Below are 19,119 nucleotides of genomic sequence, written 5' to 3' on the forward strand. Positions count from 1 at the left end.
TTCCAGTCTGTTCCAGGTTTGTGCAGCAGCGAACAGCAATCCATCTGCTGAGCACCGTCCGCCCACTCAGCCCCCTGAGGACGGCGAGGGGGTCGGCCTCCCAGCTCTGTATTACACAACACACACACACACACACACACATGCACGCACACACGCACGCACACGCATACACACACACACACACACTAGTCCAGTACGGATCCAAACAACACAAAACAAGCCGTTTTAACAGTCGACTCTTCGTCTAATAACTCGGTGCTGCAGGTCAGACTCTGAGTATTTTAAGTGTCGCCACAGATTCATTTGAATAAAACAACTTAAACTGGAGTTTATTTTTAAAAACTGGACAAAATCAGAGCAGCAGAGGCAGAAATATCGTGACTTTACACATCAACACTGCAGTGAGAGCAAACTAAAGGATCATTCTGCGTATTTATTGTTCATTACTGGAGGAGTTACGTGACGACCAGCGTCTGTCAGCAACATCACTCACAAACGAACAAACGAACAGATTTAGATGAAATTTTCTGGGAAAGTCAGAAATGACACCAAGACCAAGTGATTAGATTTTGGCAGTGATACGGCTTAAAGTCTGGATCCACAGATTTGTTAAAGATTTCTGTATCATTGTGAGATAGTGTCACTGTAACCATGACAACAAGTGAACACTACATCAGTTGACTGTGATCCTACTACAAATCCACCACTGAGGAGTTATCAGGACGTATCCATCAGAAATGATACAAGGAACAACTGATTATATTGTGGGGGGGTTCTGAGTCCCATCAATTCCCGCCTCCCGCTACATATTTAGGTCACATGATTCAGTATCCGTCTGTAACGTACACATGCAGAACACACGCCTGTGCTCAGTGTAATGTCATTCTGTTTGTGGGTACATCTGTATTAAATGGATACATTCTATGCTGCTGTGATTTCTGATCATCAAAAATTAATAATCAAATGCTGCATTTCTGATAATGCCATGTGGGGAATGAGCAGCCTTGGAGGAGGACTGAGCTCTCTGAGTGATTTTCTAGTTTACAGTGTGTCTGCTTTGTCCCTGCATTCGAAAAAGGGGGATTTTTGGAGCTTAAATGCTTCATTTGGTAACACACAATGGGATTATGTTCATCCAGACTAAGTTAAGAAGAAAAACTGACGGCAGTCATTGAAGTTGGATGTACTTAAATCATCTGATTTCTTTCAAGTGGACAGTTGGTTTGCTTTGCTGCAATAAAATTTTGAGGAAAATCTATTCGAAATTTCCAATCTTTCCAACATTTGTGCCTGCTTTGCCCCTAAATAAGATGATTTTGTCAAACTTTACGTCATTTTGAACAGGTTTGGGTCACTTTTTGATCCACTTTGGACCATTTATGTCCTCCCGCCTCCGTACTTAGAGTCTCGTCTGGAAAAAAAGTCTGGATTATTTATTTTTTTAAAGCTGTAGGGAGCTGACAGTTTCTGCCCTGACATGAGCAGTTTTGTTCTTGTTTTGTCACACACTAAGGGCCAAACACTAAATAAGTTGCTGACAAAATGATTTTTTCCGTATAAGTGCTGATATTTATTGACAAAAATGCACATAGAACAAAATCCAAATCATCTTCATCCTGAAAGGGGCTCATCATAGTCGCCCCTACTCAGCAAACCGACGACTGAGGAAAACCACAATGGGTTCTGTCCTCTCATAGACACAAATGATGAGTGTGACCACAGTTTGAAAGATGGATGTTACTAAATCTTTATGAAGAGCTAACATGAAAGTAAATGAGTCAGAAAACACCTAAATTTGGTTGTTATCTTCTAAAAAGTAACCTAAATGTGCCGTGCAGGAGAGAAAAATATTGTTCTTAGGTGAATTTTGAAGAAACAGGCAAGAAATCATTGTTAAATAAGGCAAACGTTTCCATAATTTTAGCTGTTTTTCAAGTCAAGTTAAGAAAACTTTGTGAAGAATTTGAAAATTCGATCAATTTCTTGGTTTTTAAACTGAACTGTGGCACATTTTAAGACTTTGCATGCATTTCTTCTGCTGCTATTTGAGAAGACAATCCATTTGTTCTCATTTTTTCAGCATTTTCTTTGCTTTTTAGTGATTTAGTCCATCATTTATTATTATAAATTGTATAACTTTATAATATGAAGGTTCCAGGAGTAAATAAAAATGACCTAAAATGTGGATTAATTCCAATTTAGTTGGTAAAGAAACCAAAACATACAAACTAAATGATGCACAAACATGTACAATCTTGTGCAAACATCTTTAAACTTCAATAAAGGTGTCTAATTCTGTCTGTTGTTGTTTTTTCTTTACTTTTCCATGGAGGAAAAACCTACTTCAGACCTTTAGTTCCATCAGTTTCCACCAGTATTTTTGGACCAAATTCCATCCTTTCCATGAAGCTTCAGATTGTTTTCTGCAGGAAGTTTGTGCTTTATCTGCATGTTTCTGTGTGTTCAGTGTTGAAGCTTAACGTCACTTCTGCAGTCTTTATAATATGAAGATAAATGAATCAGAATGACACCTGAAGTTAGATCTGATCTTCTGAAAAGTAACCTAAATGTGCTGTGGAGGACAGAAAAATGTTGCTTTTAGGGATCTTTGAGGAAATAGTTAGGAAACCATTGTATAATAAGGCAAACAATGTGAGAATTTGATCAGTTTCTTGGTTTTTAATCTAAGTTGTGACACATTTTCAGTATTTGTATGCATTTTTTCCCACTGTTTTTGGAGAAGACGATCCATTTGTTACCATTTGTCCAGCATTTTCTTTGCTTTTAGGTGATTTAGTCCATCTTTTATCATTATAAATCATAAATCTTATAATATGAAGGTTCCAGGAGTCCAAAAAATGACCTAAAGTGTGGATTAATTCCAGTTTAGTTGGTGAAGAAACCAAAGTATACAAACTAAATGACATAGAATCTCATGCAAACATCTTTAAACTTCAATAAAGATGCCTAATTCTGCTAAACTTCAGCTTCTTTGGGGGTAAAACTGGACGCTCCATCACGTTTGACCCGAACACCTCCGGTCCGGCCTCAGAAACGTCTCTCTGTGTCTCAATCTGCTGTCCAGCAAAAATCCGCTTCATTTCCATAACAATTTTAACTGCGAGGGTGGAAGCAAAGTGAGGTGGGAACAATCGTATTGTTTCTCCCCCCTCTCCTGGCTCTGGATCTTTTTGTCGTCGGCAGCCCACTCGGACCCCGGGTGACGGCGACCCTTCTCCAGGGCGAAGCACAAACTCGGGTGCCTCAGTGGTCAAACACTGGGCTGCACTCGCCTCGACTAGATCTGCTTTTCCCTCTTTTTTTCTGCCTCATCGTCATCTCAGGAGGCCCGAAGGACGAGCCGGACCGAGGAGAAGGAGGCTTTCATCTCAGTGAGTTTGTTCTTTTGTCACATCAGGGAGGAAATTTACTTTAATTCTGAAGATGGTGGAGGAAAAACCTGCTTAGATTTAGTTTACAGCTGGTTTTTACAGAGAATTTCCCTGATTAACAGCCTTTAGAGCAGAAATGACTGAAATGAAAAGGCCTAAAGTTAATGGTTATCTTCTCAATTGAACCTAAACGTGCTTTTATTGGGAAACATGCAGAAATAGATATGAATAGACAGGAACAGACTTCTGGTTTTACAGATAAATAGCTTCATGAGGTGGTTTTAGAGCAGAAACTAAATGATTTCATTGATGCCTCTGTCTTTTGATGCTCAACTCTAAGATTTGTTTCATTTTTTGGGTGAAAATTTTCCTTTTTCTACAAATTTCACAGGTTATTATTAGTGTTTAAGTTTAATACGGTTCTGCGATCTTTAAGATATGAAGATGAATTAGTTGGAAAAAAAGGCTTAAAGTTAGTTGTTAATGTCTCAAAAGTAACCTAAATGTGCTTTTTCTGGAAATATGCATAAATAGATAGGAAAGATATCTGGTTTTACATATAAATAGCTCCATGAGGTGGATTTAGAGCAGAAATTAAGTAATTTCATTGATACCTCTGTGTCTCCTGATGCTCAACTCTAAGATTTGTTTGATTTTTTGGGTGAAATTTCTCCTTTTTCTACAAATTTCACAAGTTATTAGTCTTGAAATTTAATACCAGCTCTGCAATCCTTCTGAATTAGTTTTTAAAAAGACCTAAAGGTAGTTGTTATCTTCTCAAAAATAACTTAAATGTGCTTTTTTGGGAACAATAGTTTCATGAGGTGCATTTAGAGCAGAAATTCTGTCTTTTTGTTGATGTTTCTGTGTCTCCTGACGCTCAAATTTTAGATCTGTCAGTTTATTTCAGCGGATTTATGAGTTTGAGGTTGGTGATAAAACCATGAAACTGCTGAAAATGGGACAAAAGAATCATTTCCTCAATTTCTATTAGATAAATAACAGATGTACTTTTTTTTTCTTTTTAACTTTTTCATGAAGTTGTTTGTTTTCTGGGTGTAAATCCACTTTAGTTTTGGAGCTGATGAGGGACAAACCTGCTTTAGGCCTTTAGTTGCACCAGTTTCTTTCCACTAGTATTTTTGATCCAAATTCCATCCTTTCCATGAAGCTGGAGGTTGTTTTCTGGGTGAAATTTGTGCTTTTCTGCATGTTTCTGTGTGTTCAGTGCTGAAGCTTCACGCTACTTCTACAGTCTTTATAATATGAAGGTTCTAGGAGTAAAAAAAAACACCTAAAGTTAGTTGTTATCTTCTAAAAAGTAGCCTAAATGTGCTGTGCAGGAGAGAAAATGTTGCTTTTTGGAGAACTTTGAAGAAATAGATTAGAAACCAGCACAGAATAAGGCAAACATTTCCTTAATTTTATTTGTTTTTTAAGCCATGTTGAGAAAACTTTGTGAAAAGTGTTAGAATTTGATCAATTTCTTGGTTTTTAAACTAAATTGTGCATGAATTAGTATAAATAGTTCAAATTTAGCACCAAGGTTTGGATTTTAAAAGCTTAAACAAGGTGGAAACGGAAAGAATTTCTTGTAAGAAGCAATCAGATCCCTTTTCCCAACATTTTGTTGGCGATTTAGTCCATCATTTGTCGTTATAAATTGTAAATCTTTATAATATGAAGGTCCCTGGAGGCAAAAAAAACAGCTAAAGCTACTTACTATCTTTGAAAAAGTAACCTAAATGTGCTTTGGTAGGGAGCATGTTCTTTTTTGGGGAACATTGAGGAAATAGATAAGAAACCATTGTCTAATAAGACAAACATTTACATAATTGTAGCCATTTGTGAAGCTAAATTTTGAAAACCTTGTGAAAAATGTGAGAGTTAAAACATTTTTTTGTTTTTAAACTAAATTGTGGCACAAGTTAAGACTTGCGTGTTTTTTTTTGCTAATTTTATGACACAAAGCTGACAAAAAAGAGGACCATCTGCGTAAATTAATAGAAATAATTCAAATTTACCACCAAGGTTTGGATTTTAAAAGACTGCCCAAGGTGGAAATGGAAAGAATTTACCGTAAGAAGCAAATTTATTCCCATTTTTCCAGCATTCTCTTTGCTTTTTGGTGATTTTGTTCATCATTTGACAATTAGTGCAGAAGAAAACTGCTAAATCAGCTTCTTTACCCGACAGATTCTTCTTTATTTTGTGCTTTCGAGCATCTCGAGAGCCTGAACTTGTTCCATCTGTGGTGTTTGGGGTGTGATAATACTTTAAAATCGGTCTAAGACGAAGCCGATTATGCTGATGTGGGTTCAGCCGACACATTCTGGGAGTGTTGAAGCCTTTCAGAGCAGCTCGGCGCTCATTGATGTGTCTGTCTATTATCCGACACTCAGCAGTCAATACGTTCCCCATGAATATGCAATCGCTTGTCCTGAAGCCTCCCAAACCCCTGAATCATCTTAAACTTCCAGTAAAGGAGGAAAAGGGGACCCGGTCAGGATGATGCACGATGCCGTCATCTAGAGGATTCCTTCTGCTTCGACGCTCTTATCTAACGTTTGATTTTGACTCAAAACTTGCAACACGAGCAGCAGGATAAACCAGGACAGCGTGAGTCATCCACTATCTGAAAAACACCCACACATCTGAAGGCAGCAGGAAATCCTGATGATTTGTGGGGTTTATTTAAAGTCTCGGCATCTTGAGTTGAACAAAACCCAACTGGGTCCTTCGGAGGACGAAGAGGTGGAGCGTTCTCCAAGAAAATCCAAATATGTGCTCGAGTCAAACAAGAAGAAACACGAAGAGACGCAACCAAATGAAAACGCGCTCAATGACAGAAACAGAAGTGAAATCAGTTTGGAGCAGAAATTAAAATTGATTCCAAACTTTGAGAGTATTTTTTGCCTCCTTAAGATTGAAAATTGTTGAAAAAGTGATAAAAATGGAGGAACTTCAGCTTCAGAAATGTAAACTTTTAGACGGAGAAATGCTTTGTAACCTCCCACAGAAGTGTAGGAAGAAAACCTGAGTGGGTTGTGGCTTTTAGAGGAAAAAAAGTAGGTGCATTTTGTAGATAACATATGAAATGAATCTGTGCTTTAGTCGAACAAAAAGAAGACAGGCTGAAAGGAATAGATGGGAAACTGAAACATTTTTGGCTCCTTAAAATAGAATATGGCAGCAAAAGCGAGAAAATTCAAGGAAATAACAGATCGAAAAAGATATTTAAGTCGATTTTTATATGTAGAAACTGTTTTATCGACTTCCAGAAAAGTGTATGAAGAAAACCTGAGTGTGTTGTGTGTTTTACAGGAAGAAAAGTTGTTGTATTTCGCAGATAATATCCAAATAGAGGCAAAAAAGCATGAAATCAGGCTGGAAACATCTTTAACCTCACAGTTTTGGCTCTTTTCAATGGAAAATGGCAGCAAACGTGAGAAAATTTGAGGAAATACTGCATCAAAAAAGGCATCTATCTAGATTTTCTGATTTCAAAAATGGCTTCACTGACCTTCAGAAAAGTATATGACAAAACCCTGAGTGTTTACTAATAAAAAAACAGGCGTATTTATCCAATAACATCTAAAGAGTGGCAACAGAAAGATGTAATTAAAGAAATAGACATGAAATCAGATTGGAAACACTTGGAACTGACATTTTTGGCTCCTTAAAATAAAAAATGGCAGCAAAAGTGAGGAAATTTGAGAAAATAACAGATCAGAAAAGACATAGAAGTAGATTTTTGAATGTAAAAACGTTTTTTGTTAAAAATCTGAGTGTGTTTTGTGTTTTAAAGGAAAAAAGTTGTGGACAATATCCAAACAGAGGCAACAAAGCATGAAATCAGGTTGGAAACCTCCTTAAATTTACATTTTTGGCTCTTTAAAATAGAAAATGCGCCAAATATCAGTCAAGAAAAGGCGTCTAAGCTGGTTTTTATATTACAAAAATGCTTTTATTGGCTCCCAGAGAAGTTTATAAGGAAAACCTGAGTGTGTCGTGTCTTTTAGGGGATGAAAAGCTGGTGTATTATCACAGAATATCCAGACAAATCTTTGAAGAAATGAAGAAAGAGATGCAACAAAAATGCAATATGCTTTCAGAAATATACGTGAAATCAGGTTGGAAACATCCTCATCTGACATTTTTGGCTCCTTAAAATGGAAAATGGCAGCAAATTGAGAAAAAAAATATACCTGTGGATTATTATGTGCAAAAATGTTTTATTCAGCTCTGAAAGACGATTATGAAGAATATTTGAGAGGGTTACGCCATTCGGAAGACGAAAAGTTGGTGAATTTTCAAGGAGATCCAAATCTACAAATCTTTGCTTCAGTCAAACAAGAAGAAATTCATGAAAAAAAATCACATAAACAGGAAACGCTGATTAAAATAAACATGAAATCCAATTGGAACCATTCCAAACTGACATTTTTGGCTCCTTAAAATTGAAATTTGTAGCAAATTAGCAATTAAGAAGAGGTATCTATGTAGGTCATTGAAAATATATGAGAGTTTGCAGAAAACATCCAACTAAAGAAGAAGAAACTCATTCAGAAAAGCAAAAACCTTAAGAGTTTTGGCTCCTTTAAATGAAAAAATGGCTGCAAAAGTGAGAAAAAACTGCAAAATATCACATCAGTTCAGAAATCTGTTTCGATTCTTATAATCCAATCATAGCTTTATCAGCTCCTAGAGAAGTTTATGAATTAAACCTGATCAGATCATGTCTGTCAGAGAACAAAAATGTGGAGTATTTTGCAGATAACAGCTAAACAAATCTCTGCTTTGGTCAAACATGAATAAAACACAAAGAGACGCAACGAAAATAAGACGTCAGCTGATATTTTCAAGTAAAAAACGATTACAAAAGTGTGGAAAGTGAGAAAAATATCACATCAGAAACCCTCAAATGTACCTTTATATTTTGCAAAAATGATTTAATCTCCTCCTAGGAAAGTGTAAGACACTTTATTAACACATCAACAAGAAAAATATGGATCATTCCAGAACTGGAGGACATTTGGGCTTCAAAATGGTTGAAAATAAACCTTCTCTTCTACAGTTTTCTGCTCCATATTGATCAACAATAGGTAATAAACTATCAAAGGCTTGATTGGCTCAGCTTCCACATCAATGGTAGCATTTTTATTCCATGTTTTCTGTGTTGTTGCTAACCCTACTCTAATCACAGTAACAGGGTTGCTAATCCATGCTAATGTGTTTTTTTTCTCAGCAGTAGAAGCTAGATATTTAACTAGCTGTTACTGCTGACCAAGAGGACAAACTGACTGATGGAAAACAGTCCAAAGAATGAGTCTGATCCTGATAATATGATGGGTGGGACGTAAAAGGTCCTCTAATTTGGAATGAGCTAGTGTTGTGTGAAAACAGCGACGAAATTGAGGCGTAAATGCTGAAACGTAGTCGCTGTGTTGCTGTAGTTCTGTTTTCTGTGAACAGAGGCCTCAGAGGTCACTGATGTTGGTCGGACAGCAGATGACCACTTCATTAAACCTCCGACTCGCAGAAAAGATGGAGCAGAAAGGGGCAGTGTGGTTGTTTTTCGGTGACGTTCGGTTTGCACAAATGTTAAAAAAAAAAAAGAGCACGTCAGGCGGCGAGCAGGCCGGACTCGACAAAGACAAAGATCAATATTAACAAAAACCGCAGATGACAGATGATTAATCGGCGTGGTGGGGTTTGCCGAGTCGCCGGACCCCCGGCTGAGACCCCGAGCACCAAACACAAAACCAGAAACCCCCCAGAGCCTCGGCGGCCTGCAGGAGCGTGGGCGAAGGGTGGAAGCAGGGCGCCGTCCCCACGGAGAGCAGCGCTAGTGTGTGTGTCGACGGGAAATGAACACTTTTTGTGCGACGGATTCTGACATAAGAAACAGTTTGTTACAGCGAGAGAAAGTGTGTATTTGCGTGCATATGTGTGTGGGAGTGTTTGAGAGTCGAAGCGCCAGAAAGAGTGTGTTCTATCAGTGTGTGTGTTTGTGTGTGTGTGTGTGTGTGTGTGTGTGTGTGTGTGTGTGTGTGTGTGTGTGTGTGTGTGTGTGTGTGTGTGTGTGTGTGTGTGTACAAACCAAACCCCCATCTGCCGCGGGGTGGGCGGCTCGCCACACAACGACAATGCACACCAACATTTTTGTAACTGTGGGCGTTGAAAAGGCTCGGAGCTGCCCGTCTCTGCAGCAGCAGCAGCAGAAGGCCTCCGCCGGCAGCTAATCAGCGCGTTAACGAATCAAACAGAAGCTCTGAAGGGTTCCGATTCTGCTGCACAGAAAAAAAACAGCATTCAGAGTCGGCTGTTAGATGTAAAAAAGAAAACAAATCACACGTTTAAAGCCTCACAGGGGATTTGGAGGCATCAAGGTTCATCCTCTGAAGAGCGTCAAATCAGAAAAGCTAATTTGAGAAGCTTAAGTTGCATTTTATAGAAAGCTACAAACTCACCAGGCCTCAGTGCTGCAGGCTGGAGGCTTCAGGCTATGCTATATGCTAATGTGATCGCACTGAGGGTAATGTTTTGGAAGAAAAACCTCAGTGTTTTTGTTTTTTCTGCATGAATTTTGAATCTTTGCTGATGTTCTGTCCATCTTGAGCTGGGTTTCTGTTCAACAAACAAATAAAAACTAAATAATTTCACATCTCAGTGACATTAACGACTCATTAACCCTGTGATCCCAAAAAACTTTCCTGAATGTATAAAAGATACGTACGTATTCAGAAAACACAACAAACCATTTATCAAAGCCAGAAATCATAAATGACAGTTCACCTGTAGCGCTTTATTATTTCTATTATTTAGCTTGATTTATTTCAGACATGCCACAGTGTCACAAAACGTAAAATACACAAGACAGAAAACCAACAAAACAACCAAACCAAATCTAAAAACTAATGTCTGAAAACAAGCATGATAAAGTTTAACTTAATTATTCATTTTACGTGTCCCAAAACAAAGCTTTTTGCACCAGATCCTGTAAAAACACAAAAAAATTGAAAAGTATTCTGCGCTTCTGTTGTGCTGATCATCACGTAACTGCATTGTGCTCCTTGGCGGAGTCATGTGATGATCAGTGTCTGTCTGTCTGTTCGCAAAGTTACGCAAAAACAGACAAACGGATTTAGATGAAATTTTCTGGGAAGGTCAGAAATGACACAAGGACCAAGTGATTAGATTCTGGCAGTGATGCAGCTTATAGTCTGGATCCATGGATTTGTTAAACATTTCTGTATCATTGAGATAGCAGTACGGCATCAATGTAACCATGACAACAAGTGAACACTACATCAGCTGATTGTGATCCTGCTACAAATCCACCGCTGAGGACTTATCAGGACTTGTCTCTCAGAAATTATACAAGGAACAACTGATTAAATTGTGGGGGTGTTTGTGAGTCCCATCAATTCCCGCCGCCTGCTACATATTTAGTTCACGCGAGTCACTATCTGTACATAACGTACACATGCAGAACACACGCCTGTGCTCAGCACAAGGTGATTTTGTTTGTGGGTACATCTGTATTAAATGGACACATTCTATGTTGCTGTGATTTCTGATCATCAAAAACTAATAAACAAATGCTGCATTTCTGACATATGTTGGAATGAGCAGCCTTGGAGGAGGACTGAGCTCTCTGAGTGCTTGTCTAGTTCCTAAAATGCGACCACCAGCATTTGCAGAAGGTGAAACATTCACTTCCTGCTGCTATTGTGGCTGAAACAGATGAAACCTTCATCAAACTTGCAGTTGTGAGTTTTTAGGATGTTTTTCAGATCTTTCTGCTGCCACTCAAATAATAAAACCGACAACATATATCTTCTTTTCACATCAATTTCAACAGTTAAGAACAACTAAAAGTGCATTCATCTGATCTCGACAGCAGTTCAATTACATCCGAAAACCCAACCTTTGAGGATAAATTAAGATTTTAGAAACAGCCCTGGTGGAGCAGATGCGACTTTAAATGAGATTCTCCATTTTTCTCAACAATGTAAGATGTAAAACTGTGTGAGACATTTAAGGTGAAGCCATAATGTGGTCTGAAGGATTCAGGTTAGTAGGGACTTTCAGATTCATAAACCTTTTAATCTATTTGTCATCTGAAATCACTTCTTCTGAATGGGTTAAATCTGGACTAGATGGTCTCAGAGAAGTGAAAGTTTCATTTTCTGATTTGTGCAACCTTTATTCTATTTGTGAAAATGCAAAAAGGGGGAACTTCTATGCTTTTTATATACATCTAAACCTCATTAAATATGGTCCAAGTGTAAAAAAAACTTACTTATTTGCATTTTCACAAATCAAACAAAGACTTCACAGATTAAAAGTGGGTCCCAGATGCTGTTATGTCACCTAAATGAGGACACAGGTTGTGAACTGGTCGTTCAGCTTCATTGGATTTCCCAATAAAATGTTTGTTTTGTTTCTATGAGTCATGCTAACTTTGCACTCTGCTCCTCAGTTGTAGAGGTTCAGGGAAAACGTGGTTGCATAAAACACCGTATATTGCAACGAACAGTACAAACTCCCTTTACAGAAAACAGGATTTTTACAGGAATTATTTGTTGTTGTTCGACTGAAAAAACCCCACAGAAATCAGCTGCCAGTAATGAACATATTTACGACATGTGTACCCAGGAACCTTCTTCTGCCAGTTTGTTTCCAGGTGTGAGTTCTGCTCATTGTGTTGGAGCTGCAGATATTCAGCACATAGAGTGACTTTTTTCTTATTAAAACAGCTTTTACTGACAATAAGGAGAGCTCAGAGTCTTGACCTTTCCTTCCAGCTGATGTCGTGGAGGTGAAGCATCATCTTCAGGAGCTCCAGGTTCATTAGTTGCAGTTTCACAGCTGGATTCCTCTGCTCTGTGGAGGTTTTCTCAGTCCGACATCAGCAGTTTTCTTTCTCAGCCTGCAGCAGATCAGAAAAACCACCAGTTTACAGACGTCTTTCAGCATCCTAAGCCTCGTCTTACCTTTGATTGAGGTCCTCGTCTGTGGACTTGAGTCACTTTGGACACATTTTTTGCCATTTTGCAGATATCTTGAATCATTCTTTGGCCAGTTTATGTAATTTTCTGAAAGGCCATTCAGCAGCAGTGCAGTGAGCTTCAGAACGCCACCAGTTTCCAGAAGTCTTTCTACCTTCATCCTCCAAGTCTTGTTTCTGATTCAGCTTCTCATCTGTGAACATGACAATTTTTGAGTCATTTTGGACTCAGAACGCCATCAAGTTACGTGACGTTGGTTTGTCTGTCTGTCTGTCTGTCTGCAACATTACTCAAAAACAGAAAAACAGATTTGGATGAAATTTTCAGTGAAGGTCAGAAATGACACAAGGACCAAGTGATTAGATTTTGGCAGTGATGCTGCTTATAGTCTGGATCCATGGATTGTTAAAGATTTCTGTATCACTGTGAGATAACAGCATGGCGTCACTGTAACCATGACAACAACTGAACACTACATCAGCTGATTGTGATCCTACTTCAAATCCACCACTGAGGACTAATCAGGACTTATCCATCACAAATGATACAAGGAACAACTGATTAAACTGTGGGTGTGTTTCTGAGTCCCATCAATTCCCACTGATTGTGATTCATACATAACACACACATGCACAACACATGCCTGTGGTCAGCACAAGGTCATTTTAAATTGATTATGTTCATTTAGTCGTTTTCTTATATTAGATTAGCAATTCTTTGTTTTCGAAAAAGTTAGAAAGGGTGAGTTTTTTTTACCTTGCTGACATGTTTCAACTATGTCTGCCTGACAGATCTTTCAGAATCTTTCAGGCCGATCACACCGTCCGCCCCCCGATAGTGTCTGGGTGGAGTCCCAGGTGTTAGAAGGTGTAGCCCCCTCATCCCGGTTCATGCAATCATTTGCCCCCTTCCTGATCTCAATGGCCTCTTCGAGCAGTACGCAGAAGATCAAGAGCAGGATCCAAGTCGACCAGCTGTAGCGTCTGTAGCCCTCGTGTTGCCAGCATGGCACTGAATCTCTTCTGCTGGATGGAGTGCCTGGCCGAGCACAGTGGCAGAGAAAAGTAAACACTGCTTTAACCACCTTGACGCGCTTGTTTGCAGGGATCTTCTGTGTTGGCCTCTTCAGGTGTTGATGAGTCATTCCTGACATCCTTTACATAGTTAATGAAGAGGACATAGAGTTAAGGGAACATGTTTAGGAGTACAATAAAAGCGAGGCCAAGTACTCAGTCTGTAGTTCGTCCCGCTGCAATAGTTACTATAGATGGAACATCCGACAATATCTGTGCTCCAGCTTTACCTATGACACTCTTTGGTTGAAGATGTACAAGATCAGGAAGCGGGCCAATGATTCCATGAACTGGGACGAGGGGTCTTACACCCTCTAACATCTTAGACTCCATCATCTAGAGACCATCAGACAGCGAGGGCCATGGCCAAATCTGTCGGACCGGTCACCTGATAAAAACGACACGTCATCAACACTTTAGACGACACTCTGGGAAAGACTGCAGATGTAGTCGAAACATGTCAGCAAGGTTAAAAACCTCACCCTTACTAACTTCATTGGAAAATATAGAAATGCTAATCTAATGCAAGGTCACTTTGTTTGTGGGTACATTTATATTAAATGGACACATTCCATGTTGCATTTCTGACATATGGGGGAATGAGCAGCCTTGGAGGAGGACTGAGCTCTCTGAGTGCTTCTCTTGTTTGTCACTTTGCACAGATATTAAGTAATTTTGGAAAGGTTTATGTACAGTGCCTTGTGAAAGTATTCGGCCCCCTTGAACTTTTCAACCTTTCGCCACATTTCAGGCTTCAAACATAAAGATATAAAATTTTAATTTTTTGTCAAGAATCAACAACAATTGGGACACAATCGTGAAGTGGAACAAAATTTATTGGATATTTTATACTTTAACAAATAAAAACCTGAAAAGTGGGGCGTCCAATATTATTCGGCCCCCTTGCATTAATACTTTGTAGCGCCACCTTTTGCTGCAATTACAGCTGCAAGTCGCTTGGGGTATGTCTCTATCAGTTTTGCACATCGAGAGACTGAAATTCTTGCCCATTCTTCCTTGCAAAACAACTCGAGCTCAGTGAGGTTGGATGGAGAGCGTTTGTGAACAGCAGTCTTCAGCTCTGCCCACAGATTCTCGACTGGATTCAGGTCTGGACTTTGACTTGGCCATTCTAACACCTGGATACGTTTATTTGTGAACCATTCCATTGTAGATTTGGCTTTATGTTTTGGATCATTGTCCTGTTGGAAGATAAATCTCCGTCCCAGTCTCAGGTCTTTTGCAGACTCCAACAGGTTTTCTTCCAGAATGCTCCTGTATTTGGCTCCATTCATCTTCCCATCAATTTTAACCATCTTCCCTGTCCCTGCTGAAGAAAAGCAGGCCCAAACCATGAGGCTGCCACCACCATGTTTGACAGTGGGGATGGTGTGTTCAGGGTGATGAGCTGTGCTGCTTTTACGCCAAACATATCGTTTTGCATTGTGGCCAAAAAGTTTGATTTTGGTTTCATCTGACCAGAGCACCTTCTTCCACATGTTTGGTGTGTCTCCCAGGTGGCTTGTGGCAAACTTTAAACGAGACTTTTTATGGATATCTTTGAGAAATGGCTTTCTTCTTGCCACTCTTCCATAAAGGCCAGATTTGTGCAGTGTACGACTGATTGTTGTCCTATGGACAGACTCTCCCACCTCAGCTGTAGATCTCTGCAGTTCATCCAGAGTGATCATGGGCCTCTTGGCTGCATCTCTGATCAGTCTTCTCCTTGTTCCAGGTGAAAGTTTAGAGGGACGGCCGGGTCTTGGTAGATTTGCAGTGGTCTGATACTCCTTCCATTTCAATATGATTGCTTGCACAGTGCTCCTTGAGATGTTTAAAGCTTGGGAAATCTTTTTGTATCCAAATCCGGCTTTAAACTTCTCCACAACAGTATCTGGGACCTGCCTGGTGTGTTCCTTGGTCTTCATGATGCTCTCTGCACTTTAAACAGAACCCTGAGACTATCACAGAGCAGGTGCATTTATACGGAGACTTGATTACACACAGGTGGATTCTATTTATCATCATCAGTCATTTAGGACAACATTGGATCATTCAGAGATCCTCACTGAACTTCTGGAGTGAGTTTGCTGCACTGAAAGTAAAGGGGCCGAATAATATTGCACACCCCACTTTTCAGTTTATTTGTTAAAAAGTTTAAAATATCCAATAAATTTCGTTCCACTTCACGATTGTGTCCCAATTGTTGTTGATTCTTGACAAAAAATTAAAATTTTATATCTTTATGTTTGAAGCCTGAAATGTGGCGAAAGGTTGAAAAGTTCAAGGGGACCGAATACTTTGACAAGGCACTGTAAATTCTGACAAGTTGAGTCACTTTGGGCAACGTTTGAGACATTCTGGATCACCAGTTTCCAGAGAATTATCATCTCTCAGGACATCCTCTTGTCTTTCTACCTTCATCCTCTGAGTCTTCCAGCTCTTCCTCTCTGGACAGGAGTAATTTCAGACAGAATTATGTCATTTTGGATGATTTTTCAGCAGTTTTTCCTCTGTGTCACCAGTTTCAAGTCATACTAGACAAACTGACAGTTTTTAAGTCTTTTTTTGGAATTTTTGTAATTTGGCAGCAGAGCAGTGAGTTCATCAGTTTACAGACGTCTTTTCTCTTTTTACGTTAGACTCCTGTCTGTGGACAGGAGTTATTTCGGACACTTTGTGTCAGTTTGAAGACATTTTCAGGTCATTTTTTGTTAAGATTCTGGTTAGAGCTCATGTGCAAGGAATGAGACAGGAACAACAGTGACTGCATTTTTAAAGGGGCTTTTAATGCCAGAAACGTATTTACAACAGATATGATTAGCTAAATGCAGGCTAACAGCTAGACGACAACTACTAAACTACGGTGGCCGAAACTACTTCGACTGATGGTGCTTTTAACTGAAAACAAAGCCAAAAGGGGCCTGGAAAAACTTACTCAGTGGTTACAAAAAGCAGAGCCAAAAGGGCTTGGATTAACTAACTCAGAGGTTAACAAAAAGCAAAGCCAAAAGGGCTTGGAATAACTACTCAGAGGCTGAACAAAAAGCGAAGCCAAAAGGGCTGAGGAGCTCACTCAGAACTGTGTATGCTTGTGCCGACAGGGCTTGAAACCTAACTCCTTTGTGCCGGGGAATCCTCTTTGATTCTTACAGGTAATTTGAGTCTTCTACATAGGAGACGCTCGAACCGGGGCACCGGCTGGCGAATTCTCTGGAAGAGGACGCGGAAGGAAGGGCGGCGGTGTCCGTCGTGGGATGCGCTGGGCTGGCGTGTAGTAATTCTCTCTGTGGGTCTAGGCAGGGGTATGCTGGTGAGGGTTGAGGTGTCCAGGCAGCAGGTGCAGGAACTGTAGCATAGGAGAAAACGGTGTTACTGAACGCAAACAAAGGCAGAAACTATAGGCTATAACGGCTGAGTGATTACAGAAGTAGTGTCACGATCCAGCGCCAGAGTGTGTGTGGCGTCTACTCTTGTAGGACGAGAAGGCAGCGCTGATTGGTTAGGAACACCTGTCGTCAGGGATCCAATCAGCTGATTGCAAGTGTCTACAGCTGAGCGTTGCCACAACACAGAGCACCACCTAGACACAGAGGAGGGAAGGAAGGGGGAGGAGGCACTAGGCAGAGCCGCCAGTGGCTGGCCTGACAATTTTGCATAAACTTTAAGCTACTTTCAACAGCTTTATGTAATTTTTGACAGGTTCTGAGTAACTTCAGACAAATGTTAAGCCATTTTGAACAAGTTTATGTCAGTCAGAGCAGTTTAAAGATGTATTTCTACCTCCACCCTCAGAGTTTCATCTTTTATTTTAAACTGCTTCTTGCCTCTGGACATAATTTTGAAGTCACTTTGGAGAGATTGTTTTGTCATTTTTCAGAAATTTGAAGTCAATGCACAGGTTTATGTCATTTTGGAGCCACTCTGAACACATTTTGAGTAATTCTGGAATCAGTTTTGAGTAATTTGAACAACTTTAAATTACAAACAAGTTAGTCATTTATGGTATTTTTTGTCAGTGGGCAGCAGAGCAGTGAGAGCAGAAACACCACCAGTTAGACGTCTTCTTGCCTTCATCCTCAGAGCTTCATCTTCCATTTAATTCAGCTTCCTGCCTGTGGACATGAGTCACTTTGGACAACTTTTAAGTCATCTAGCACAAATTTTGAGTCGTTTTGGACAGATGTATGTCATTTTGGGTGCATTGTTTACTCATTTTGAAGGAAGGTTTGAGCCATTTTGGACAAGCTTCAAGTCATCTGGACAGGCTTATGTTGTTTTGGACAAGTTTGTCACTTATGACATCTTTTGAGCCATTTTTGGACAAGACTTTACCAGTTGGCAGCAAATCAGTGAGAGGAGGAACACCACCAGCTTACAGACGTATTTCTGCCTCCACCTTACATGCAATTCAGCTTCTTGTCTCAAACTTACAGATGGAAACAAACCGACTGAAATATATGCATGTGATCAGGTAGACCTGGATGGAGATCTCTAACGTCCATTTCTTCTTCCTATCAGCCAAACTGGAAACTAAAAGTTATGCAATACCATTTTTTAAAAAGGGAGTAAACCCTTTTTGCACTGATATTTAATGTTTTGTCTTGTTTCCCTGAATGACTCTCAGACACATTAATTGAAAACACAGCATCCTTAAATAAACCAGAATTCTCCTTATTTTAAGATTTTATTAATGCTGGAGGAAATTCTTGTGCCAGATTTTGCTCAGAAAAAATTACATAACATGAGAATAAATGCAGTGCCTGATAGAAAAACAATAACATACACATGACTAAAAATAAAAAGTATAGTGGACTTAAATAGAAACGAGAAATGGAAAAGTACCATCAATTCTAATATCTTAATTTGATCTCAGAGGTTAATTGAGAGATTTGATTTTGACTCTGGGAACATTTTATGCTGTAAATCAGTTGAATGCAAGATTTATGTTTTATTTTCTGATTTAGCTGCTCTGTTCTGCAGCTGCATGTTTGCATTAGTTTAACAGCTTTAAGAGTAAATTATAAATGCAGGTTGTTTAATTTCTTTTGCAATCTCCTTTCCATTTTTGTCCAACAAGGCCCAGCAGCTTCCCGAATAAATGAATTAAATGATTATCTTCTCAGTAATCAGCCCATCTATCTCCAACAAAGGCCGGACTCGGAGCAATAATCTGTTTCTGACAAGGCAGCGGAGAAAACAAACGGGTCCGTGCAGTCAGTGTGTGGGCTCATCTGGCACAAAGACAACACAATGTAACACGATTTACCCGGATACCAGCCATATAAGCAGACAGCTCCTCTCAGCTCACCGGAGAATCCATTTATGGAGAAAGTGTGACCGGAATTCCGAATGATGGAGCTTTTTTTCTGTCCTCCAAATGAGCCTGAAGGCAGCAACAAGCTCCGATGTTTGGGATAAAAGTCAAAAATTTAATTCAGACCGAACCATCACCTGTGATGTTTGGAGTTTATTTACCTAAACTGGATATGGGTTTGATTTATTCCACGTTTCGTCACGGCAACCTCCACCAGTCCTATTTCTGGAGTTCCCTCTTTTTTTTTAAACCCTCAACTCCATATTTGGTGAATGACGCAACGGGACACCCAGAGATCCCCTTTATAACCATAACGCGCT

At 39.6% G+C, this 19,119-nt stretch overlaps 1 long non-coding RNA gene across 1 annotated transcript; it reads right to left on the minus strand.

Moving 5' to 3' along the window:
* Positions 1 to 16,250: 16,250 nt before the first annotated feature.
* LOC127537458 (uncharacterized) lies at positions 16,251 to 18,885 on the minus strand. The gene is made up of 2 exons (XR_007947100.1): positions 18,794 to 18,885; positions 16,251 to 16,831 (listed from the first exon to the last, which is right to left on the minus strand). It is a non-coding gene; the product is annotated as an uncharacterized LOC127537458 (long non-coding RNA).
* Positions 18,886 to 19,119: the final 234 nt, after the last annotated feature.

Source organism: Acanthochromis polyacanthus, chromosome 15 (assembly GCF_021347895.1).
Source record: "Acanthochromis polyacanthus isolate Apoly-LR-REF ecotype Palm Island chromosome 15, KAUST_Apoly_ChrSc, whole genome shotgun sequence".
Classification (NCBI taxonomy): domain Eukaryota; kingdom Metazoa; phylum Chordata; class Actinopteri; family Pomacentridae; genus Acanthochromis; species Acanthochromis polyacanthus.